Genomic DNA, 25,953 nt, shown 5'->3' with positions numbered 1-25,953 from the left:
GGAATGTTGTTCTCTTGGTAGTTCTAGAATTTAACTAGAAGGGAAAGATAAGTGGAATCTTTGTGAATGCATGTGGAATTTTTGAATGAAATCCACATCCTCGTGATTTGGACTTCACAAAAAAACTAGTGATTCCATAGATATACAGTAATTACGGTAGTCTATTAACAGACGCATGAAACTGCTGGCTTTAATAATAATAATAATAATAATAATAATAATAATAATAATAATAATAATAATAATAATAATACCATCTCCGTACAGGCTATGGTGTAGGCTGAGTGAACACAGGACAAGGGTCGCTACAAAGTGGTAGTTTTATTTCTAGATATATTGACTTCTTGACTGAGAACTGAACCCACATCCTTCCGAGTGAATCGAGTACGCCTTTACCGCCTTGGCTTGACATCCCTTGATATTATTTATAATATCGTAAGGCCTCAGATAGTCGTTGTTCTCACTAACAGTTCACGCTGCTGTAGTTATCAATCAATCAATCAATCAGTCAATACTGATCTGCATTTAGGGCAGTCGCCCAGGTGGCAGATTCCCTATCTGTTGCTTTCCTAGCCCTTTCCGAAATGATTTCAAAGAAATTGGAAATTTATTGAACATCTCCCTTGGTAAGTTATTCCAATCCCTAACTCCCCTTCCTATAAATGAATATTTGCCCCAGTTTGTCCTCTTGAATTCCAAATTTATCTTCATATTGTGATCTTTCCTACTTTTATAAACGCCATTCAAACCTATTCGTCTACTAATGTCATTCCACGCCATCTCTCCGCTGACAGCTCGGAACATACCACTTAGTCGAGCAGCTCTTCTTCTTTCTCTCAATTCTTCCCAACCCAAACATTGCAACATTTTTGTAACGCTACTCTTTTGTCGGAAATCACCCAGAACAAATCGAGCTGCTTTTCTTTGGATTTTTTCCAGTTCTTGAATCAGGTAATCCTGGTGAGGGTCCCATACACTGGAACCATACTCTAGTTGGGGTCTTACCAGAGACTTATATGCACTCTCCTTTACATCCTTACTACAACCCCTGAACACCCTCATAACCATGTGCAGAGATCGGTACCCTTTATTTACAATCCCATTTATGTGATTACCCCAGTGAAGATCTTTCCTTATATTCACACCTAGATACTTACAATGATCCCCAAAAGGAACTTTCACCCCATCAATGCAGTAATTAAAACTCAGAGGACTTTTCCTATTTGTGAAACTCACAACCTGACTTTTAACCCCGTTTATCAACATACCATTGTCTGCTGTCCATCTCACAACATTTTCGAGGTTACGTTGCATTTGCTCACAATCTTGTAACTTATTTATCACTCTATAGAGAATAACATCATCCGCAAAAAGCCTTACCTCTGATTCCACTCCTTTACTCATATCATTTATATATATAAGAAAACATAAAGGTCCGATAACACTGCCCTGAGGAACTCCCCTCTCAACTATTACAGGGTCAGACAAAGCTTCACCTACTCTAACTCTCTGAGATCTATTTTCTAGAAATATAGCAACCCATTCAGTCACTCTTTTGTCTAGTCCAATTGCACTCATTTTTGCCAGTAGTCTCCCATGATCCACCCTATCAAATGCTTTAGACATGTCAATCGCGATACAGTCCATTTGACCTCCAGAATCCAAGATATCTGCTATATCTTAACTACATGATGTTGATGATCGTTGTTTTAATGGACCAGAGATCTAGGTCATCCGCCCTAGTTAAGTACAGTCACAGCTTCTGTCAATGACACCATAATTAGGGGGAATAATACCTAATTGTATTGTATTCATGCGGTTAGGGGCGCGCAGATGTGAACTTGCATTCGGGATGTAGCGGGTTCGAACCCCACTGTCGGCAGTCCTGAAGATGGTTTTCCGTGGTTTCCCATTTTCACACCAGACAAATGCTAGGGCTGTGCCTTGACTAACGCCACGGTCCCTTCTTTTCCACTCCTAGCCCTTTTTTATCCCATCGTCGCCATAAGACCTATCTATGCCGGTGCGACGTAAAGCAAATGTATTGCATTCTCTAGAGTGGTAACCATTTTCCCGTCGTTAAAACTCCACTGATCTTACGAACCTGCGATCGTCAGTTGAAGAATACCTTCTTTTATTCTTTGATACTTCCATGTTTGTGTAAAAGCAAAGCAAAGCAAAGTCATCTCCCTACAGGCCATGAAGGCCCTTGGAGGGGTGGAAGGTAAAGGCTTCCACTATCCGTAACCTCGGCACTTTATGGGGTAGAGTGGTTAGCTCTACGCCCGGCCGCCTTTGCCCCCAGGAATTACCCTGGTACTCAATTTTGGTGTAGGCTGAGTGAACCTCAGGGCCATATGCACCTCCGGAAGTGGAAATCTCATTTCTTAAATTTTACGACTTCCTGACGGGGATTCGAACCCACGTCCTTCCGGGCGAGCCGAGTACGCCTTTACCGCCTCGGCCAGGCAGCCCCTTCCATGTTTGTGTGCTCGAGTAAAACCATAATTATTTCTGAGACTGAAATGATTGTGGACTGGGAATTTATTGTCTAGCACATTTCCCTTGAACTGTGCAAGAGTTCTGTTGACACTTCGCGCTTTCTTAGTACCGACAATATTTTCACCGCGACTGAATACACACAATAATCGTTAGATCTCATCTATCCCATGGCTTGTGACCACTAGATCTAACGTTGTGGCATTACATGTTGTTTGCTCCGGAATCCTTGGTAATACATTTCATGACATGGTAGTCATTCCCAGAAAAACGAGACAAGGTAGCTTCTTTTCAACATTATTAGATCAGTATTGATTTCTTCCCAGAAATCGAAGCAAGATTATCACGAAAATTGAAGTTTTCCGATTTACACAGCAGAAGCCCAAAAGTGCAATATTGTAGGGTATATAGAAATATAAATCAAGAGAAATAGACCTTTGTTTCATACTTTAACTTGTGTTCCATGTCTTAAATAAGAAACAATCAACAATCTATCGAACCGTTAGACATAAAACTAGAACTGTTCATCTGCAGTGGCAAGCAATCGAGGACGCAGAAGCGGGGATGGTTACTTCTTTCTCTCCCTTCCTCAAAATTCTTCAAGCTTGATGGAGGAAATATGTACACTCAACTGGACAGAATGAAATAAACAGTTTTCTAAAGTATCATGAGATGAGGCTTATTTGATAAAAAAAGAGCCTTCTGTATGTCTCTCAGTCATGGCCATCCATTAGTACTTCACATCACACCCTGCAAGATCACATCGACCGTCTGTACTCTAACGCGGCCCGTGTTTGTTAATATGTATCTCAGACATGGTCATCCATCAGTACTTCACATCACAGCCTGCACAGTTGCTAAGTAACATCTCGCCACGCACTTTGTATTGCTAATTTCATGACGAAAATTTTCTGATGACCTGCAGTCGTAAGGCATATTTATGTCAAAGTCGTACTGCACTAGTTAGTAAAGGTAAAGTAAACTCGTGTCTTTATCCCGAGGCGGTGCCGCTCTTTTCAGGCACGCCTCCAGTGGAAATCCAGTGAGCTGCAGGCACGATTTTAACCGCATGCCAGTCCTCCTGCCATTCTTAAGTACCGGGAATCGAACTCGCGCCTCCAAGGACGGTAGCTAATTGTGCTAACCGTTGTTACGTTACGGAGGGGAACATTAGTAACGATTGTTGCCGTGGAACCATTCATTTAAGGGATGGTTTAACCTCTTGAGATTTTACTATGTTGTATAATTCAGCTTTTCCAGGCTCTTTGTCGGATTAAAAAAAAAAAAAAAAAGAGAAGCTCTCACCATAGAGGCTGCGAAGGTCTTTGGAGGAGTGAAGGGAGTGGCTTGCCGTAACCTCGACACTTAGTGGTTAGCTCTTTGTCCGACCGCCTTTGCCCCCAGGAATTAACCTGGTATTCATCTTTGGTGTAGGCTGAGTGAACCTCGAGGTCATATGCCTCTCCTGAAGAACAAGTCTCGTTCCTAAATATTTCTACTTACTGGAGGGAAATCGATACCACGTCCTCCCAGGTGAACTGAACACTCCTTTACCGAATCGGCTAAGCAGCTTGTTTGTGGGGTAGTTTGTAAAAATACTGCGTTTTACGTATTGGTCAAGTTGTATTTGTCTAATTTTTCATTTTATCACGAGTTGTTCGTAACAGTAGTTTTACGTCCCACTAACTACTTTTATGGTTTTCGGAGACGCCGAGGTGCCGGAATTTTGTCCCGCAGTAGTTCTTTAACAGTAAATCTACCAATATGTGATGATGTATTCGAGCATCTTCAAATACCACCGGACTGAGCCGGGTTCGAACCCGCCAACTTGATCTCAAAGGCCAGTGCTCTACCGGCTGAGCTACCCAGTCTGGCTGTTCGTATCAGTGCATGGATGCTTATATTAATCTCGATAACATCTCTCTTAAACGACTGGTTTATTGGCTGAATGATCAGCGTCGTGGTCTTCGGTTCAGTTCTCATCCGCGTCGGGGATTTTAACCGCGCCTGGTTAATTCGTCTGATTGGGACTCGTTTGTGCTTGTGTCTAAACTCACATCTTCATGTAGTCACAACATACAACACTACCATCCACCACAGAAAATCGCAGTAGTGAATAAGACATCCTCCACATACATTTGCTGTCAGGAAGGGCATCCGGCCGGAAAACAGGACCACTCAGTTTATACTCGCGACTGATCAGGGCATGGGAGAAGCGGAGGAAGAATAACAAGAAGCATCTGTCGTAAAAGCACCCTAAGTATGGAAATGTCGTCTTGTCAAGTGAAACAAATACACATGAAGCATTATTAATATATTTTATCTCTTTTTGGTCTAACTATAACCTTTACAGAGATTGAGCAGCTTATTCCCTAATATAAAACACAAATGAGTCACTCACCTGCTGAAATGGAGACTCAAGATATTGATTGAAGTCTTGGTATGTTGTCACTAATGGACGGTCATTTTCGCTGATAGGATGCGGCAAAATATTGTTGAGAAATTATCGACACACACGCGTGGGAACAGACAGTAGTACTGCTTGGAATCACAAGAGCGAGCGAATACTGCTTGTATTTCAAGGTATACCAGTCTAGAATATGTTCTGCTAACCTGCTTCTTTCACTTGACTTGCCGGAAGAACGAGTTAAATGTCACACCGTTGCTGTGAGTACAATACAATAATTACACGAAATGTCAGTCCATTCCTAATACAACAGCAAAAGTTATTGTTTTATTGCTGCGGATACTTCGTAATACCAGTACTGCCCGTGTTCCGCAAAATTAGCTGCGTTCTTATTTGCGTGAGCGCCGTCTCTTTTTGTCGACCTGTTGTGTCCCGAAACTCGTAACACTGAGTGTGGCTCAACAAGTGGAAAATGTAAGTGACCAGACCACGTTAGTCTGCGGCCCCCTCTCTCGCTCTCTCCGAGTTGTTCGCCAATTATTCCTCTCTCTCCCACTCTCGTGCACTGTATCTGACACTCCCCCTTCCCTCACTGTACTCTTCTGCGGGTCACCATTGTTGCAGCTCGGTTACCATAGTAACCTGACTTGCTGAATTCTGTCACCGACTGAGCGAGTTCTTGTTTACTCTTGAGTCTGTTACTTGCCTCCAAAACCTCGGACCACGGCTTTATCAAATACCGGTACTCATCTAACGTTTCAGTATTTTCCACATGGATTCACAGGGGTGAGGTTGTATCAGTTTTGTTTTAGTGGGTTTTGGGGGTAGTTGTGATTTGTTATTGTTTGAAGGGGAAATGTAACCGTGTCCTCAGATGTGAGAAAGGAAGAGATGCTACCTTCCGAAAAATGAAGGTATCGGTGAGAGAAATGGAAAGATAACGGACAAGAAAATGAAGGACTCCTTTACGTCATGCTACCTAATACCGTCGCTTTCAGAAGAGAATAAGTTTTGACCAAGGGAGGTCGGGTTCGAACGATGAATGGTAGAATTCTGGCACAGCCATGTGGAAACATTGTCCCACTGATCTAGGAGACTCGCAGTCGCCAAAGCACATTTCCAGTTTGACAGCTCCTTGGGGAACGCCCTCTTACGACTGGCAGGGGATACTGTGGATGTATTTATTCTATGTCATTACCCACACGGGGATAGGTGGGCTACAGCCCAGTAACACAGATCATTCGATTATTATTATTATTATTATTATTATTATTATTATTATTATTATTATTATTATTATTAACAACGTAGAATACGTCTATCGTCACGTTCCAGCACTGGGTCTCTCGCTAAAAATTCTTCCTCTTTTCTTCGTCTTGTGCTATGTCAGTTCCCCCTGACGTTGGCGATCACTACGGCGAGGGCGTAGCAATCTACTGCTAGTGGGAATAGCTCTTCATTGCTAGAAATTCCAGTCCATTCTTTGGTGTTTCTTATCCACCATGTTCTTCTTCCAACTCCTCTTCGACCCTCAATTTTTCCTCGCAATAGCCGCTGTAAGATATGGGAGCGATCATTCCTTAGTATGTGGCCGAAGTAAGATACATTTCTGCATTACATGGTAGCCGCGAGTTCTCTCTTAGCTTTTGCTCTATGTCCTAAAAAAATATATGTAAGACTTATTTAATTGCTTTAAAAATCTATAAAAGTAGAAAAATATAATAACTGGCTTCAACTCGGCGCATTCACTTGCAGTATTTACAACACTTACCCAACAACCACGCGAGGTATTCTACGCCCAAAAGACTCACGGCCGTGGCTTCGGCACAAACGCCGCACATTTATTATTATTATTATTATTATTATTATTATTATTATTATTATTATTATTATTATTATTGAATGAAAATCAACAGCCTGTTTCTAGTCGTTCGACCGGGTGAGGAATGGAATCAATGAAGCCCCCATGTAGCGGCGAGGATAGGAAATGTGCCGGCTGCCGAAGCCTGTCGCACTCGTCTGGGGCAATGATTAATGAATGATTAATGAAATGAAATGAGATATTGGAGTGTGTTGCTGGAATGAAAGATGACAAGGAAAACCGGACTACCCGGAGAAAAATCTGTCCTGTCTCCGCTTTGTCCAGTACAAATCTCACATGGAGTGACCGGGATTTGATCCACGGTATCCAGTCGTGAGAGGCCGGCGCGCTGCCGCCTGAGCCAAGGAGGCTTCTTCTTCTTCTTCTTCTTCTTCTTCTTCTTCTTCTTCTTCTTCTTGGTCCACCCTCTCCTTTTGTACTGTCATATATCACGCCATGCATGTGACATTACTTCCTTTGATGAGGCTGACGTCAGGAAGGGCATCAGGTTGTAAAAACTCGCTAACGAAGTTTCAACTCACTTCATTCCCCACCCCGTAGAGAAACTGGGTAAGACGAAGCGCTGAATCCCGGATGCGCTGATGGTAGATTGGTTAATGTATCAGGGCTAACGGAGGGCATTTTGAACATTTGGAGTAAGAAAGAGTTTCATGTGGTATGCTGGTATGTTCTGTTTCTGTGTTTCCCATGATTAATAAATAATGTTATTTGCTTTACGTCCCACTAACTACTTTTTAAGGTCTTCGGAGACGGCGAGGTGCCGGAATTTAGTCCCGCAGGAGTTCTTTTACGTGCCAGTAAATCTACCGACACGGGGCTGTCGTATTTGAGCACCTTCAAATACCACCGGACTAAGCCAGGATCGAACCTGCCATGTTGGGGTTAGAAGGCCAGCGCCTTAACCGTGTGAGCCACTCAGCCCGGCTTTCCCATGATTAATATACTATGTATAGTTGTATAAAACGCGTTCTAACATGGAAATAAAGCGCTTCCGGACCCATGTCCATATAACATATGGTCGTTGCGCCTCGAAATACCGTCATGTGACAATTTTGAGGGGAGAAGTACTGACCCGCAATACATGCATCACTTAAGACCGATTTCATCAACGTGGGTTAAAACTTACCCCGGGATATAGACCTACAGTTTTAACTCTGAATTTGACTATTCATTCTGTTTCATCAAGGAGGGTTAATTTTAAAGCCGGAGTTAAGTTAACCCCTCCCTTCACCTGGGTTAAACAGTTAACTCGATGTTAAAAGCAAAATGGCCGCCTAAATCATGCGTCTGATTCATAGTTGCTTTATTTTGATTTGTTAAATGGCTTACCTAACAAAAATAGGCCTATAATAAAAAGGAACGATTTTCAGAATCTATCTGAGGAACAATTTCTGAAGAGGTATAGACTGGCAAAAACCGTCGTCAGTAAAGTCGCCGATGAAATTCGCGAGAGGTTAGAATACACAACTGACCGAAACAGGTCTCTCTCTCCTATACTCCAGGTATTGATTGCATTAAGGTTTTATACCACAGGGTCGTTTCATATAACGGTCGGAGACAACAAGGGTTATTTTTCTGTCAATTGTCAAGTAATCAGTGATTCTAAACTCCAACTTCGTGATATAGTTGCAAGATGGCCTGTAGCGTGGGCAGTGCTATTAAATTCCCCCGTTATTTTCCCACCCATGTGTCGTCCTTTTCTTTTCATTTTACACCGTCAGTCTTCTTGCATTCTATAATGCTTTGGCACTTGGTCGTGCGGTTAGGGGCGCGCAACTGTGAACTTACATCCGGGAGATAGTGGGTTCGAGCCCCACTGTCGGCAGCCCTGAAGATGATTTTCCGTGGTTTCCCATTTTCACACCAGGCAAATGCTGAGGGTGTACCTTAATTAAGGCCACGGACGCTTCCTTCCCACTCCTGAGCCTTTCGTATCCCATCGTCGCCATAAGACCTATCTGTGACGTTGTGACGTAAAAAGCAAATTGTAAAAAAAGGTAATGCTTTTCTAAGGCAGAAAAGTTCGTGCTCCTATTTCTCTTCTGAACTTCTTCCATTTTTCGATCACTGCAATCAGTTCTATCATGATAACGGAAGATAAAGAAAGAACCACTCAAGAAGTGTGTTCATAATCTCTGATTTTTAGTCACTGCCCCCCTTGATTAGTACGGCAGCTGTTTCTGACGAGAGGTTAATACGGTGTTAGTTAACCCTCTGCCAAAACAGCTTGGTGAAGCGCGAGACTCGTAAGAATGAGTTGAAATGAAATGGCGTATGGCTTTTAGTGCCGGGAGTGTCCGAGGACATGTTCAACTCGCCAGGTGCAGGTCTTTCGATTTGACGTCCGTAGGCGACCTGCGCGTCGTGATGAGGATGAAATGATGATGAAGACGACACATACACCCAGTCCCCGTGCCGGCGAAATTAACCAATGATGGTTAAAATTCTGGATCCTGCCAGGAATCGAACGCGGGACCCCTGTGACCAGAGGCCAGCACGCCAACCATTTAGCTACGGAGCCGGACAAGAATGAGTTAAAATATTAACACTAAGTTAACAAACCCAGGGTTGGTGTATATTTAACCCACGTTGATGAAACCGGGCCTTAGAACGAAAAACGTGAATATAGCCTAGTTCATGCAATACTGAACCTTTCTGGTCAGAGTTCTAAGCTGAAATATTATCACATAGGTTTTTTGTTTTTTAGGCGCAACGTCGATATGTTTTTCTTCTACGTGTGGGCAAAGTGTCCTGAAAGTTCGGCCTACCTTATTGTTGCACTCTGTATACAGTACATATAGAAGATGAAAACGTGAACATGTGTTTTAAAGATATCTTTACTGATTACTGAAATACCCCGTAATGGGGGAGAATGAGTTTGGAAACATCGTGCAGTGTTGTATGAGAAAAGAAATGTTGTTGCAGTCGGAGGGTGGTTGTGCGTGTCCTAGTTTGCTGCAGCGACCGAGCGGCCCGAATCCTGTGACACACATCCCACACTCGAGTGCGTAATGAAGACCATCCTCCAAGATAATGAGCTGCAAGCAGCATTGTTCATGAAAGTAGCCGACTTTAATATGGTGCCACTATCCGAAACTCATCTTTTCAGATAGAACATCTTGTCAGGCCTCATGACTTCCGCTACAGGTTGTGAATGCGCTCTTAAAATAGTAGAATTAGCTGATATAATAGCTGCACGAAAGTAGTTAGTGTTTTATTTCATTTTCACTTTTTTGATGTGACCACATATTATTATAAATCGGGATGCCAGTTTGAAAATTTGAATGTGAGGGGAGATTTTAAACCGTTCTAAAATATAAAGTACCCGAGCTCGATAGCTGCAGTCGCTTAAGTGCGGCCAGTATCCAGTAATTGGGAGATAGTGGGTTCGAACCCCACTGTCGGCAGCCCTGAAAATGGTTTTCCGTGGTTTCCCCACTTTCACACCAGGCAAATGCTGGGACTGTACCTTAATTAAGGCCACGGCCACTTCCTTCCCACTCCTAGCCCTTCCTATCCCATCGTCGCCGTCTGTGCGACGTAAAGCAACTTGAATATATATATATATATATATATATATATATATATATATATATATATATATATATAAAGTGTGCACAGCCCTGACGAATGGTGTATAAGCATACGTATTCGTCTATAATGCTTGCTGTAAACCATCAAATTTTTCTTTCAGTTCAATACTTCACAAGGAAATTTGTCAAATCTTGTTCAACATTGCTGAAGGTTTGACAAAGATTTGAGAAGGTTTGGCAAGGTTTTGATAGCATTTTGTTTCGACTTGGAGGAAAGGCAAACAGCAGTTGTGGTTCTTGGACTAGCAGTGGAATGAATTCTTAAAAATAAGGGAAACGCGCAACAAATCATAATTTACATAATTTTTGCAATGTAATTACTGCCATAACAATTTGCAGAGGTTATGGTATATTGCATTTACTGACATTAATTGAATAAAAATGATATCATTGCGACGGACGTTCATATCTTATTACACGAAAACTTATTAGTGATTCCATAATGCTAATACTACTACTACTACTATTAATAATAATAATAATAATAATAATAATAATAATATGCGAAGATCGTTATAAAGCGAGCATTGTTAATAGTGTTTAATAGGTTATCGTATGGTAATAAATGTAAAAGCTGCGGAGTCCACCGAATATAGGCAGAGAGTTGCCCCATACTTAGCCATTAATACACACACAACATCCTACGGTCATGAAGACGAAGCCGGCATGAAGTCATTTTTGTTGTTTTGATTCACGTCCCGGCAATCCCAGCATGCCTAGCGGCATATTACGCTCCGTTAATACTCGAATTTCATTGGTCAATTCTGTCGAAGACTTGGCCGTTTTTTGATCTATTAGAACTTTTTCTAATTCACTTTAAAGACCTTTGAAGACTTCTAAAGACTTGTCAAGTTCTGCAAGCGATTTGATAAGTAAACTTGTCAAGTACTGCTAGCGATTTGATAAGTTAACTTGTCAAGTATTGCAAGCGATTTGATAAGTAAACTTGTCAAGTATTGCAAGCGATGTGTTAAGTAAACTTGTCAAGTATTGCAAGCGATTTGATAACTAAACTTGTCAAGTATTGCAAGCGATGTGTTAAGTAAACTTGTCAAGTATTGCAAGCGATTTGATAAGTAAACTTGTCAATTATTGAAAATTCTTGTCAAGTCTTGAATTTGACAAAAAATTGATCGTGTACTACAGGCTTAAGAATGGTTCTCGAAAATATGAAAGTTTACGATTAGGAATCGACGCACTTCTCGAGAGTTCGTCGCAAATACACGCGTTAACCGACTTAAGTGAAATAAAAATCATTTCGTACAGAATATACTTCACACTGACGAGCAACTGAATTAGAGATACCTGTGTTGTGGTGAAGTGGCACTGTGCTGGCCAGGTGGATGTTTTAGTACAGGGATCGTTTACATGCTATGTAATAGGACCCCTGGTACATTTGCCACAACCTCTCGTGGGCGGACGATACAGGAACCTGCCGTCAGTTCATATCCACCCATTTGTTCACCTCCCGCTCCCTGAAGAAGACGTATATTATGCAACAAGATAATGCACCTGCTCATCGCCCCCGAATTGTGTTCGATTGGCTCGATAAACACTCCACGGAGATAAAGATATTTAACTGGCCCTCAAGGTCACCCAACCTCAATCGTTTTGAGCGCATCTGGAATGCTGTATAGAGGTATGTACAGTCCCTGGACCTGATCAGTCTGTCTCCGTGCGTTATGAGAAGCTGTGCAGAGGCAGGGATCAGTACGACCCTCCCCCCTCCAACGCTTCTGATGTCTTGTAGTGTCCATTACAGAGTGAGTTGGCCGTGCGGTTCGTGTCGCGTAGCTGTGAGCTTACATTCGGGAGATGGTGGGTTCGAAGCCCGCCGTCGGCAACCCTGAAGATGGTTTTCGGTGATTTTCCATTTTCACACCAGGCAAATGCTGGGGCTGTACCATAATTGAGGCTACGGCCGCTTCCTTCCCTTTCCTGTCCCATCGTCGCCATGAGATCTATCTATGTCGGTGCGACGTAAAGCAACTTGCAAACCCTGACAGTAACTAGATTTATGTCTGGCGTTTCCTGCCCCCGCCCCCAACGTTATCCTCCTAGATGTTAAGTCGCCTTAAAACGTGGAGTTTGGCAGTCTTCGGAGGCTGCTAAGGCGTTCTGGGGAAGATGGCAGATTGTTTTATATCAAGAAATGAGATTAGATAGCGGACATTCCTTCAGAAAATGACGTTTCCCAATGGAGACTGTTCATCTGGTGGTAGAACTTTTCACATTTCGTATCATAAAATGCATAATATACAGTAATATGACATTTATTATGAAAATGTATTTATGACGCAAGTTTTAATTGTTTTGTTTGTGGTTATTTTTGATAGCTTCGTACATAAAACATTCCTTCAAAATATTTGTTTATGAATAAAGTTCAATGCTTATGTTTACTTGTGAATATTATATTGAAAACTCCGCGCATAAGACTCGTTCAAAAATATATATGAGAAACAAGCTCTATTAGTGTTCTGTTTTCTCTTTGTTTTCGTATATTGTTATAGGATTGTTTGCATTAATAGTTGTTCCTCATTTCACATGCCTGTGTTCATGTTAATCGTGCTTCCCCAATAATTACCATGTACAGTTGCGTCTGTTGTGACCAATAGCAGATGGCTCTTGACCAATAGCATGGTTGCTTTGTCAATGATAGTCCACGTGGAGTACTTCAAAAGCGTCCTGGTCCTGAAGCCGGCTCGCTTCTCAGGTCGCCATTGTTGCGCAGTTCTGTCCAGTCTCGCTGCTCGCTCTTGGAGGCTAAATAGTTGAAACGGAGAGTGTCTCGAGTTGGGAAAATCCTGGCACACCGCGGACAAGGAATCTAAACACAGTCCGCCAGCTAGGCTTCAAAAGCGTGCCGGTCGTTAACGAGGATATTGCAAGAACTCTACAAGCTAGTCGGACGTACCTGTTTTTCTACCCGAAGGGCAAGTTGCGGAATTCGGATAAGGAGATTAGTGAACACTTCCTCGACCTTTCCTGAATTGCGCAGTTCGTGTCTGTCCTAGAGCTCATACAGCGGGTGCCAGCTCCGTTAAATCGTGGACCTTCTTTTCAATGGTTTGCCCTATTGCTGACAGTAGCATGAGCGGGGTTGGAATGGCAGAAATGTCTTACTTGTGACTGCTGTAGAGAGAGTGCCAGCACTTAGCTTTAGATCACTCTCTGATGACGAAAGCACTAATTAAAAGTGGGTAACCAAGGAAACATCTTGGAAAAAATGACATCAGTTTGAGGGTAAAGGTATTAAAGCGTTTATGCCTCATTTTAATGAAAGTATTATGGATTCCCGTGGTCATATAGAATTCCATAGATTGCGATGGTTGTTCTGTTGCCCTTGTTTGTTATTTTCGCGAGAAAACGACAATTGGAGTCACACTGGCTCCGTCGACACTTGCACAAATCTCAGAAAAGGCATTAAGTTACATAGAATCACATAGTGTATCGAACACAATTATCCAGCCCGGGAAAACACAGATTCATTCGTAAGCAATTCCAGGTTTTTGTAGAAAGACACTTATTACCAATATTATAAAATAATCTGAACCGTGCCTTACCTGAAATACCACGACTTTCCACCGACCAACCTAACGGATAAAAATCAAGCAAACAGATATACAAGAGATAAACTAGATAATAATAGAAGTATAACGTTCACTTTGAAGTAGACTTACCCAACTAATTTATTTCCACTTTTTCCTCCAGAGTTCAAACTGAAAAAAATCCTCTTTAACAAGCTTTTCGCTGTGCTCACCACAACGTAAGAAAAGTAGGAACATGCATATAAACGTCACACCTTTTACCTTACAACTCAATCTCCTACTGAGGAGCGATGAGTATATCAGCTCCTACAGTGACAAAGTGCAGCCATGACACAATTTCCCCGCGCATGCCTACAGGTATTTTATCCACACGGCTTCCACCAGCCTGTCATCATTCAGTTCTTATACGGCATACGTAAGCCTACTTAACTCAGCATCAGCACCGCTTGTTAAGAAGAGAGTGTTTCAAATATTTGCCGTGTTTCGTTTACAGTCACAGTTTGAAAGAGAAAAAGTGTTATTTAATTGAATGGAAATAATTAGTGAGCTACAGCTCATTAGTTTCTAAGGAGTGGTCGTCACTGAAGGGGATAGATGTTTTCTTTGTTTAAACGGCAATCAATTACAGTGTTATGAAAATTGCGTAGTCATAAATTCTACATCAGTAACACAATTGAAAGTGATACCACGCTTGTTTCTACAGTCCCTCGTTTTGTGGCGCTGTGATAGGTATACTGATCTGCCCTCGCTCAAGTAATTGGGAATAGGCCAGAAAATAAAGAAACTAGAATGATACGCAAGATAATATTGGAGGAATCCAGTCACACGACCTCAACGTCCTATGCACATTTCATATGGAGTCATCGAGATTTGAACTGGGGATGCAGCAGTGAAAGGCCAGTCTAAACAGTCTGAGCCTTTTTAGTTTAAGGATCATTGGGTCATTTGTGAACTGACAAGAAGGAATGAAAGGAATTATTTACACCACATTAAGATAATCATTTTAAGTAATATCTTCCAAAGATGAGTTAACTTGCAGGCCGGGTAGAAGATATTCAGTGAGACATAGCGACCAGAATGCCGACGTCGGGCGTTGACAACATGGCTTCAAAGACTTGCTAGCCCTGAATTGACCTTGTGAAGGGCAGCCAGATTTCCAACTCTCATATCAGACGTAGGAGTGCTCACAATCATAAATGTCTGCTATATGAAAACACTAGCTGATGTACCCGTGCTTCGCTGCGGAATTCGGCATTGTATACATAAATCTAGGTTAGTGTACGCGTTGTGAGCAAGATTGTACATTGCACAGCTCTTAACGTTACCCTAGAAACGCGACGACCGAGATCGATAGCTGCAGTCGCTTAATTGCGACCAGTATCCAATAATCGGGAGATAGTGGGTTCGAACCCCACTGTCGGCAGCCCTGAAAATGGTTTTCCGTGGTTTTCTATTTTCACGCCAGGCAAATGCTGGGCCTGTACATAATTAAGGCCACGGCCCCTTCCTTCCCACTCCTAGCTCCTTCCTGTCCCATCGTCGCCATAAGACCTGTTTGTGTCAGTGCGACGTAAAGAAAAAAATGAAACGCGACGGGGAAGTCACTAACCGCCCTTTCTCATATGAAGACTGGGTTAGGGAATTTTCATTGTAATAGTAGGCTCGCTTGCCTACCATCAGTCACAATCAGGTTGGGGAGTTTTCATTATAATGGCCTGAATTTTTACATCCTCAGAAAGACTGTCTTAGTGGTCTTCCCAACTGAAATGAGCATAGGTCATTACAATGGCGGAGTACCTGATGAGTCGGAAAATCTCAATTCACTACACTGGCGGCGGAAAAATCCTCCAAGCCAGAGGAGAAACCCCCTCTTCACTGGTAATTTAGAATAAAATGAATATAGAATTCAATAAAAGTGAAGAGGAAGACGCTTTCCTTAAGAAACGGCTCTTTTCAGGGTTGAATTTTGAGTTATTTAGTGAATTGGAGTGCTATAATTTGGATTAGGCGTAAATTGTAATTCTAAACCAGGTCATACTACTACTACTACTACTACTACTACTACTACGAAGTGGGCCTCTGACTTAGGCCTAAGTGTGCACATTGCTCATTCAAAACAGCACGTCAGAGTAGGGATCGAATAGCTGGAATACTATGATAATAATTATAATTTCGTAAGGCTATTTCTAGCCGGGTACAGCCCTCGTAAGGCAGACCCTCCGATGAAAATGGGTGGCATCTGCCATGTGTAGGTAACTGCATGTTATTGTGGCGGAGGATAGTGTTACGGGAATACTATGGTGAACTAGTGTGTTACGTTCCAGCAGATGATATAGATGTTGATTTCCGTAGGAAACTGAAATATTTGTTCCGAATGAGTCAATTTATATATGTAACAGCAGTATCAGAAAATGTATGAACCAGAGGAATACATGCTAAGGAAGAAAGTTTTCTAACTCTCCAGCTATTTCCCGCCAGTATTCAGTCAGGCTGTTACACTCGGCACGCAGCAGTAATCCCATCTATCGGAGTTGAGTGGCAGAATAAGGGACAAAGAACATCACAACAAACAATGTTCAATGCAATGTTGTTGTTGATCAATGTTATGTGCTTTCGATATTGTAGGCCTTCACATTTAGTTTTCTTCCGACTCTGAAATACCACTCTTATCTTAGGCGGTACGGTAAAACTGAATAAAACGTAAATGATCGGAGATTGTATTCTCTATAAATTTTGTTATGTAGTACTTTTCGATAGGACCAATAATATAGGTATTTAAAAATTAAATTTTAGGTGCCTTCCCCTAAACTACAATTTCATCCAGGGTGAGTAAAATTGTTTATAGTTTAGACTTGACTGTAGATTCTTATTCCCCGACTCTATATACCGATTTTCACTAAATTCTGTTATCCCATTTTCTCGTGGCTGGGCGTTGATATGGACAAATTCATGAATATCTGTGTTATCATAGCCGGTACGGTAAAAAATGTATAAGACATAAATGATAGTAAATTTAATTCTATTTAACTTTAGTTATGTAGTATTTATCGATAGCACCACTAATAATATAAATAATTGAGAATTACATTTTAGACCTTCCCCTAAACTACCATTTTACTCAGCGTGAATAAAATGATTTATAGTCTAGATTGTAATGGCTCATCCCCCGACTATACATACCGATTTTCATTAAATTCACTTCAGTCGTTTTCTCGAGATGCGTGTACCTGCAGGCAGACAGACAGACAGACAGACAGACAGACAGACAGACAGACAGACAGACAGACAGACAGACAGACAGACAGACAGACATTACGGAAAATTAAAAAGTGCATTTCCTTGTTACTGTGGACATGACCGATACAGAAATACCATTCTTTTCAAATTCTGAGCAATGTACAGACAAAACTCTTATTTTATATGTAAGTATATCATATATGGCATAAACATTAAATGTACATTGAAAAAGTTAAATGTTACATTATACGAAAAAGAAAAGTCTTGTAATAATGATACGTGTAATCGCTGTGACTATAATAGACTTGAATGTTGGTAATCCTGATTCAACACGCTGTGTATTGTACCATCTACAATACATTTTTAATTAATTAAACTTCACTTGTGTTCGAAGTTCCACGCGATTCTTTAGTCACAGGGTTAATCCAGTTTCATTCGCCTGAAAGACATACGCCATTTCCTCGGAAACACTACATACTCCAGCTTCTTGAGATGATAGAAGAGATCGAAACAAACATTTCTTGGGGTGGTAAATACCATAGATCTGAAAGGAATTATTGACTCAAGAAATGAGAAACTACTGTAAGGGTTTAAATTAATCATGCCTCTCATTCTTCAACACCATGAGTAATACATATTATCAATCAATCAGTCAATCAATCAATCAATCAATCAATCAATCAATCAATCAATCAATCACCACTTATGTACATCTAGGGCAGTCCCCTTGGTGGCAGTTTGCTCATCAGTTGTTTACCTAGACATTCTTTAAATAATTTCAAAGAGTGTTTACATTTATCAACATGTACCTGGGTAAATTATTCCAATCCCTAACTCCTCAATATCAATCAATCAATCAATCAATCAATCAATCAATCAATCAATCAATCAATCAATCAATCAATCACTACTGATCTACAGTTAGGGCAGTCGCCCAGGAGCCTATTCCACAAAAGTATGGTTTTGTACATTACAAGTTACTAGTGCGGGTTCTTGTAATGTATGGAGTTGTACATTTCTGTTCCACAAAAGATTAAAAGTCTCTTGTATATTACCAGTGAATAGTTACAAGTTTTACAAGTGACGACATATCAATAAACATACTACGTCATAGCATGAATCAGTTGTTTATCCTCGTATTTCATTCGTTAAATTAGGTTATACTTGCCGCATTTATCGTAATATCGTATTTTAAGGTAACTTATGCAGCTAAGATTCAAAGAACTAATATTCCTGTGAATTTCTTAATGCTGCGATGTTATTTTTCAGTTTATTTCTTTGATGATGGAAAATTACTCCGTTATTCTCACCCATTATGTTCTTCCGTGATCCTTGCATATGTTCCACGATAGGTGATATAGGCTACCTTGGTCTGTCATTAGGAATCATTTGCCGCTAATAACGATATTCGGCCGCCAAACATAATTGCAAACTCTGCATGAATTGTTAAAATGTTGTCAAGAGAACCGAAGTTATTCATTTTGAAGGAAATAGAAAGAAGGAAAGATGTTTGTTTTGGTGCATTCAGCGAGAGTCTGAAAAAACAAGTCAAAATAAATGATTGGATGGAAATATTTGACTTGGGAAAAGCTCATGGAGCTTTTGAGGGGAAAAGTTGGACGTATGGAAGAGATATTCTGCTCATTAATGATTCCAGGAATGTCCTTTTACGAACATGTTTGTTCAGTATTTTCAGGCCAACGAACAATTTGAGGAAATTTTATAACATTTATTGCAGCTACCACAGAATGACCACCATTTCCTAGCCAATGTAGTGATGTTAGTAACCGTTGTTTAGCAGAGAGAGATTTCTGTTCGTAGGATGTTTTAACCTATGGCCATTATCTATCAAAAGTTCTTCCACTTGTATTGTGCTTAAGCTAAAACGTTCATTGTATTAAAATACAGTGTTAAACTGGAAGTTTATTCTTTCCCTGTACAGATGGTTTATTTTCATCACTATGTCTACTGCTAGACCACATATTTATCAAAATGTATCTGAAATAAGCATATTTAAATAGCACTAGTACATTTATGTATTAATGTCCTTTCACTGGTAGAGAATTCTTCCCAATTGACTAGTAAGTTACAAGTACTAGTACTTTCGTGGAACACACCCATAAAAATTCACTGGTAATTTGTAAGTATGGAGTAGTAAAGTACAACTGTAGAAAATTCTTTTGTGGAACAGAAACTCTGGTATTTGTACAAGTTACTAGAGAATTCACTTGTAATGTACAAGACCATACTTTTGTGGAATAGGCCCCAGGTGGCAGATTTCCTACTGTTGTTTTCCTAGCCTTTTCTTAAATGATTGCAAAGAAATTGGAAATTTATTGAACATCTACCTTGATAAGTTATTCCAATCCCTAACTCCCCTTCCTATAAACGAATATTTGCCCCAATTTGTCCTCTTGAATTCCAACTTTATCTTCATATTGTGATCTTTCCTACATTTAAAAACACCCTCCAAATTCGTCTACTGATGTCCTCCCACGCCATCTCTCCACTGACAGCTCGGAACATACCACTTAGTCGAGCAACTCGTCTCCTTTCTCCCAAGTCTTCCCAGCCCAAACTTTGCAACATTTTTGTAACGCTACTCTTTTGTCGGAAATCGCCCAGAACAAATCGAGCTGCTTTTCTTTGGATTTTTTCCAGTTCCAGAATCAAGTAATCCTGGTAAGGGTTCCATACACTGGAACCATACTCTAGTTGGGGTCTCACCAGAGACAAATAAGCTCTCTCCTTTACATCCTTACTACAACCCCTAAATACTCTTATAACCATGTGCAGAGATCTGTACCCTTTATTTACAATCATATTTATGTGATTACCCCAATGAAGATCTTTCCTTATATTAATACCTAGGTATTTACAATGATCCCCAAAGGGAACTTTCACCCCATCAACGCAGTAATTAAAACTGAGAGGAATTTTCTCATTTGTGAAACTCACAGCCTGACATTTATCCCCGTTTATCATCATACCATTGCCTACCGTCCATCTCACAACATTATCGAGGTCATTTTGCAGTTGCTCACAATCTTGTAACTTATTTATTACTCTGTACAGAATAACATCATCTGCGAAAAGCCTTATTTCTGATTCCACTTCTTTACACATATCATTGATATATATAAGAAAACATAAAGGTCCAATAATACTGCCTTGAGAAATTCCCCTTTTAATTATTACAGGGTCAGATAAAGCTTCACCTACTCTAATTCTGTGAGTTCTGTTTTCTAGAAACAGAGCCACCCATTCAGTCACTCTTTTGTCAAGTCCAGTTGCACTCATTTTTGCCAGTAGTCTCACATGATCTACCCTATCAAATGCCTTAGACAGATCAATCGCGATACAGTCCAATTGACCTCCTGAATCCAGGACATCTGCTATATCTTGCTGGAATCCTACAAGTTGGGCTTCAGTGGAATAACCTTTCCTAAACCCAAACTGCCTTCTATCAAACCAGTTATTAATTTTGCAAACATGTCTTATATAATCAGAAAGAATGCTTTCCCAAAGTTTACATACAATGCATGTCAAACTTGCTGGCCTGTAATTTTCAGCTTTATGTCTATCACCCTTTCCTTTATATAAAGGGGCTACTATAGCAACTCTCCATTCATTTGGTAAAGTTCCTTCATGCAAACAATAATCAAACAAGTTCTTCAGTGTAACGGTTCAAATCCCGTTACAAGGTGATATCTGTATTTTTATTATTATTATTATTATTTCACATGTGATATTATTATTATTATTATTATTATTATTATTATTTTATCTGTGAGATTACTATTAATGCATTATAATTATTATTCAATTCGATTCTGCAGTGCTTGTCGCTTGGATGATTGTAGTTAACTATGCATATATATGTGTGTGTGTAGATTAACATTAAAGACATGTACAGTGGTAATTGTTATATATCAGATGTTGGACGTGACATTGTTACATTGTGCAATATTGTTGGAGTAAATGCAGAGTCATTGCTACGTCATGGCTATGTCATCGTGCTCATTTGGCGGTGCGCTCACTGCTGGGAGAGACCTAAATTGTAACGGTTCAAATCCCGTTACAAGATGATATCTGTATTTTTATTATTGTATGATTTTATCTGTATTTTATTATTATTATTATTATTATTATTATTATTATTATTATTATTATTATTATTATTATTATTATTATTATTTTATCTGTGATATTGTTACTATTATTGTAATTATCCGTTTTATTCAATTTTGCAATTGCCTGTTGCTTGCAAGATTGCACTTAGATGTATACATATATACGTATGTGTAGATTATCATTAAACACCTGTACAGTGAGAATTGTTGTATATATCAGAGATTGGAAGTGACGTTGTTGTATTGCTAGACCAGTGGAGATTCTGCCAATTCATCGCCACTCCATGGCTACGTCATCGTATTTATTTAGATATGCGCTCACGGAGTTAGTCGCCGCGGGGCTATTTCACCACTGGATGTAATATCTGTCGCGTAGGTGGGAGTATATCATTGTTATTTCTGGAGATTACGTAGTTGTGTCAACCAACGTCTATATAAGGTGGATGCATATTGTAGCGTCAGTCATTCGCCCCGCAAGGGGCCAGGTCATATTCTGACCAGTGAAGACTAAGAAATTGGAAATCAGCCTCAGACCACCAAAGTGAAGTCATCGAGCGAGAAAACTATGAAGAAAAAGCACTCAAGGCCCAAAAACGAGGTCGAAGGGCTAAAATTCCTCACTGGTCCCTCGGGACCTATGAGAATGGCTGCTAGGTCAGTCATTACTTATACGGATGCAGTACAGTGAAGTAGTCTACTAGATCAAGAGGCCTTAGGTGGTCAGCCAACGAGTGTGAACGAGAGATGGAGAAGACTCAGTGAGCCATTAATTATTGGTCATTGAGAGAGTGAGACCAAATGGTTGGTCCGTCACTTAGTGGAAGACGCGGACGCAAGGCTTACCAAGGAGTCAGAGAGGGCAACCCTGGACCTGCCAAGAGGTCATACCATATTGACTTACAAAGAAGTCAGATGATATGGAGAAGAAGCAGTCGCAAGGATGTATCACCACGTTAGGCGTGACACATCTACAGTAAACACCAGAGCAATGGATTACGTCGTAATTACACTCAAAGTGTTAAAGGTACAGTCAAGTGAATCAGTGAGGGAAATATTTCGTATAAATTGTTAAATGTCCGGTCAAGAAGAATTCAAATTCATGCCTAGTTTCTTTCAGTTGCAATGTCTTAATTTCATATTCTCATCTGTTTTATCGCAACAAGACTCACTATTTTTTGATATATTATTTAAAGAATATATATTGTTCTATCAAACGAATTCATAGTTTTATTTCATTAACAGTAAAATATCTTAACCTCAAAATTAATGGGGAAACCGAACGCCAATCTCCTTTTCCCAGAACTTATATGGTATGTTGTCAAAAGTAAGCTTATTACCCCACACCCTAGAGATAGTCAAGAGTCTCATTTTATTATTGCTGTACTGAGTGACAGCTGGCGCCCTTCAAATAACGTATGTGTAAGTAAGCAGGTAACAAGTAAGTGTGAGTACAAGGTCCGACGTGTGTGTATTTTATTTAATGAATGTTAATTTTATAATTACCATTTTAAATGTAGATATTCAAATTTTCCATATTTAATCCAGATTTTTATAAGTTTCAAAAGTTAGTCAGCCGGCTAGGAAAATCTCATTTTGGCCCCGCAACGTGGTGCACGAAGAAATTCAGAATTTGGTCTGAATGACAGCATATCATAGGTTCATTTGGGAAGAGTATGCACATTTAAGCCAACGGAATTATTACCGGTAAATGTTAAGAGTGTAATTTTGTGATATATATTTGTATTTTGGGGATATGTCAAGGGATTTGAAGAGGGAAATTAATTTGAGATCGCGTACTATCACTAGTGAACCAAAGATGGACAAGGAAGACAATAACAAGTCATGTGACGACGAGTTCATTGCTTCTGCGGACATCCAAGGTGAGATTGAAAATAGGGAGCAGGTGAGCACGATGGAAGGTTCTGAAGCAATTCAGGAAAGTGCAGAAATTGAGAAGCATACTGAAACCCAAAAAGAAATCGTGGGGGGAATGAACCAAGATTTTCTTAATTTGTTCATGGCCGAAATGACCGGGCTCAAGAAACATATGGAACATATGGAGGAAAAGATTGATAGTAGTAACGAAAATAGTAAGAAAGAGATAAGTAAGAAAATGGAAGAAATGATTGGTATTAGTAATGAAAATAATAAGAAACAGATGGAAGAATTAATTGGCAGTAATAAAGAAAATTGTAATACGATCATTAGTAATATAGATACTAAGATATTAGAGATAAATAATCAAACATCTAAGTTAGAAAGTAAGTCAAATGAAAAGTGTGTTGCCCTTAGGGAAGAAATGGAGTCGAGTCGGAGCGAGCTTCATACTCAAATTGAGCATGTCAAAGGAACTTGTACAGAGAATATCGTAGAATTAAGTGATAAAAGTTCTAGTAATCGGGAAGAAATTCATGAGGTAGTCGAGAAGAGATTGGACAAGATTTGCAATGCAGTTGGGGAAGAGATGGGGGAACAGATTAGTAGAAATGAACAAATTGAAAGCAAACTTGTGGAGGTCACTGAACTACGGAACGAACAGGAAACGCTATCACAGCAGGTGAGAAAGAGAGAAGAAGAATTGCAGGAAGACGTGAGAATAGTGAAAGAGAATTCTGAGAGAGCAGCGGAAGAAGAAGAAGAAGAAGAAGAAGAAGAAGTTGTAAACTGCCAGGAAGTGATACGGCAGAAAGGTAGAGGTAAGACAGGTTTAGACGTGATAGTAGCGAGTGGTTTGTTCAGTAGGGATCGTGATTTAACCAAGTTTTCTGGAAAACAGTTTAATCCTATAGAGTTTGTAAAAGTAGTTGAGAAAAGATTTGCAAGTAAGTCGAGGAATAATATTAATGAATGGGAATACGTGGTGGAAATCTTGTCGAATGTTTTTGTCGGTGAAAGTAGAATATGGTTTCGAGTATACTGGAATAATATGTCTAATTTAGGAGAGATTAAAGTGCTCATTGACAGGCTTTGGGAAGAATGTTTACGCGCGCGCAAGAGAGAGCGCATGATGTCTGGAGAAACTAGTATAGTAGAGAGAAGGGGGAAAATGTTAGCCGTGTATCAGAGAAGGAGTAATCATGATCCGCAGAGGATTAATAGTTGTGTCGAAGGTGATAGTGGTCGGAAGAGTAATCAGAGAGAATCGGGAGATGGGAGGCGTATGTATTTGAGTTATGAGAGAGAGGATCGGAAGAGTAATCAGAGAGAATCGGAAGATGGGAGGCGTATGTATTTGAGTTATGAGAGAGAAGGTCAGAAGAGTAATCAGAGAGAATCTGAAGATGGGAGGCGTATGTATTTGAGTTATGAGAGAGAAGGTCAGAGGAGTAATCGGAGAGAATCGGAAGATGGGAGGCGTACGGGTTTGAGTTATCAGAGAGACTATGATAGTCTTAATATGAATGTTATCCAGGTGTCGTTATCGAGCCAGAGTATTTCAGATTCACAGGGAATCGGGTAAGTTATGTGGACAGGCTGAAGGTAGTAGATGAACAGGTATTTAGTATAAGTAGTTATATAGTGAAAGTAGATCTAAGAGTAGTGTGATTGAGACCTAAGTAGTGTTAAGTGAGATATTTAAGTAATGACGTAGTCATAAATAATGAAGTAATTAATGGCAGTAGTAAGTTAGACGTAAGAAGTGTGTTGTTAAGTGATGTAAATACCTAGAATACCGAGAATATGACGTAAGTAGTGAGATAGTAACTCCGATGATGGAAATTGTGAAGGTAAGCAAAGGTACTATTAGATATTATAAAGCTGTTGGGTAAGTCACAGTGAGTAAATAGGATGATAGCGGTAGTAATCACGATAGAAGATGATTGTAAGTTTCATCTATGCGTTGTACCAAAACTTGTGTATTCAGTTGTTTTAGGAGCTGACTTGGTTGCAAATTATGGAAGTAGAGTAGACTTTGATTTAGGTAGTGTGTGTTTGTTCTGGGATATAACTAGCAAAGAAGTATGTGTTAATTATGATGGTCTGAGGTAAGTGTGTTGGTGACGTGTGTTCTTTGAAATATATGAGAGGTAAGGGAAGTTGTTCCTAGTGAGAGGAAATGTTTTGTTGGGTGTGTTACGTGCCTGTACGACCAGTATCCGAGGGATAGTCGGTATGAGGCAGTGACGTGAGGTAATTTAAGTGAATTACAGGAGGAGTAATTGTGTTCGATGTTAGGTAAGCATCGAGATGTATTTAGTGGTAAGTGAGGAAGAACACGTATATGAACATAAATTTGTAGTAAATGACCATTGATCTTTTGTGGGAGGTAAGTACCCCATTCAACTTAAATATGCTAGTGAAGTCTAAGAACAAATAAACATTATGCTGGATTACGGAATAATTGAACCATCTTGTAGCTATCGTATTGAACCTTTAATTATTGTTGCCAAGAAGGATGTGATTTATTGAGATATGTAAGTTTACAAGGGCAAAATTGATTCAGTTTGAGTGACAGAGTGCTACTCAGAGTTCCATTTTCATCATCTGCAGAGGCGGGAAATATGTTGAAGTTAGTATTTTGTATCAGGGGTATTTCACTATTGTGAACCGTATCGGGAAGTGTGCATATTCTTAAAAGATCAGGAAGGGGATATTGTCGCTATTTATAATATTATATATGTAAGGAAGTATTTCACGTGAGATTTGTTGAGGT

The 25,953-nt window shown here is 40.0% G+C and overlaps 2 protein-coding genes across 2 annotated transcripts in view; one reads left to right on the top strand and one right to left on the bottom strand.

Moving 5' to 3' along the window:
* The window catches only part of LOC137500933 (uncharacterized), a 124,983-nt gene extending 110,808 nt beyond the window's left edge, over positions 1 to 14,175 (bottom strand). Inside the window, exons 1-2 of the mRNA XM_068227690.1 lie at positions 14,062 to 14,175; positions 13,945 to 13,974 (exon numbers count right to left, since the gene is read on the bottom strand). The gene's annotated coding sequence lies outside the window, so the exon portion shown is untranslated. The remainder of the gene's footprint in view (positions 1 to 13,944; positions 13,975 to 14,061) is intronic.
* The window catches only part of LOC136874177 (unconventional myosin-Ie), a 458,144-nt gene that overhangs the window by 232,751 nt on the left and 199,440 nt on the right, over positions 1 to 25,953 (top strand). The gene's annotated exons all lie outside the window — the stretch shown is intronic.

The sequence above is a fragment of the Anabrus simplex genome, chromosome 5 (assembly GCF_040414725.1).
Source record: "Anabrus simplex isolate iqAnaSimp1 chromosome 5, ASM4041472v1, whole genome shotgun sequence".
Lineage (NCBI taxonomy): Eukaryota > Metazoa > Arthropoda > Insecta > Orthoptera > Tettigoniidae > Anabrus > Anabrus simplex.
This window is presented reverse-complemented; position numbering and strand designations above follow the sequence as displayed.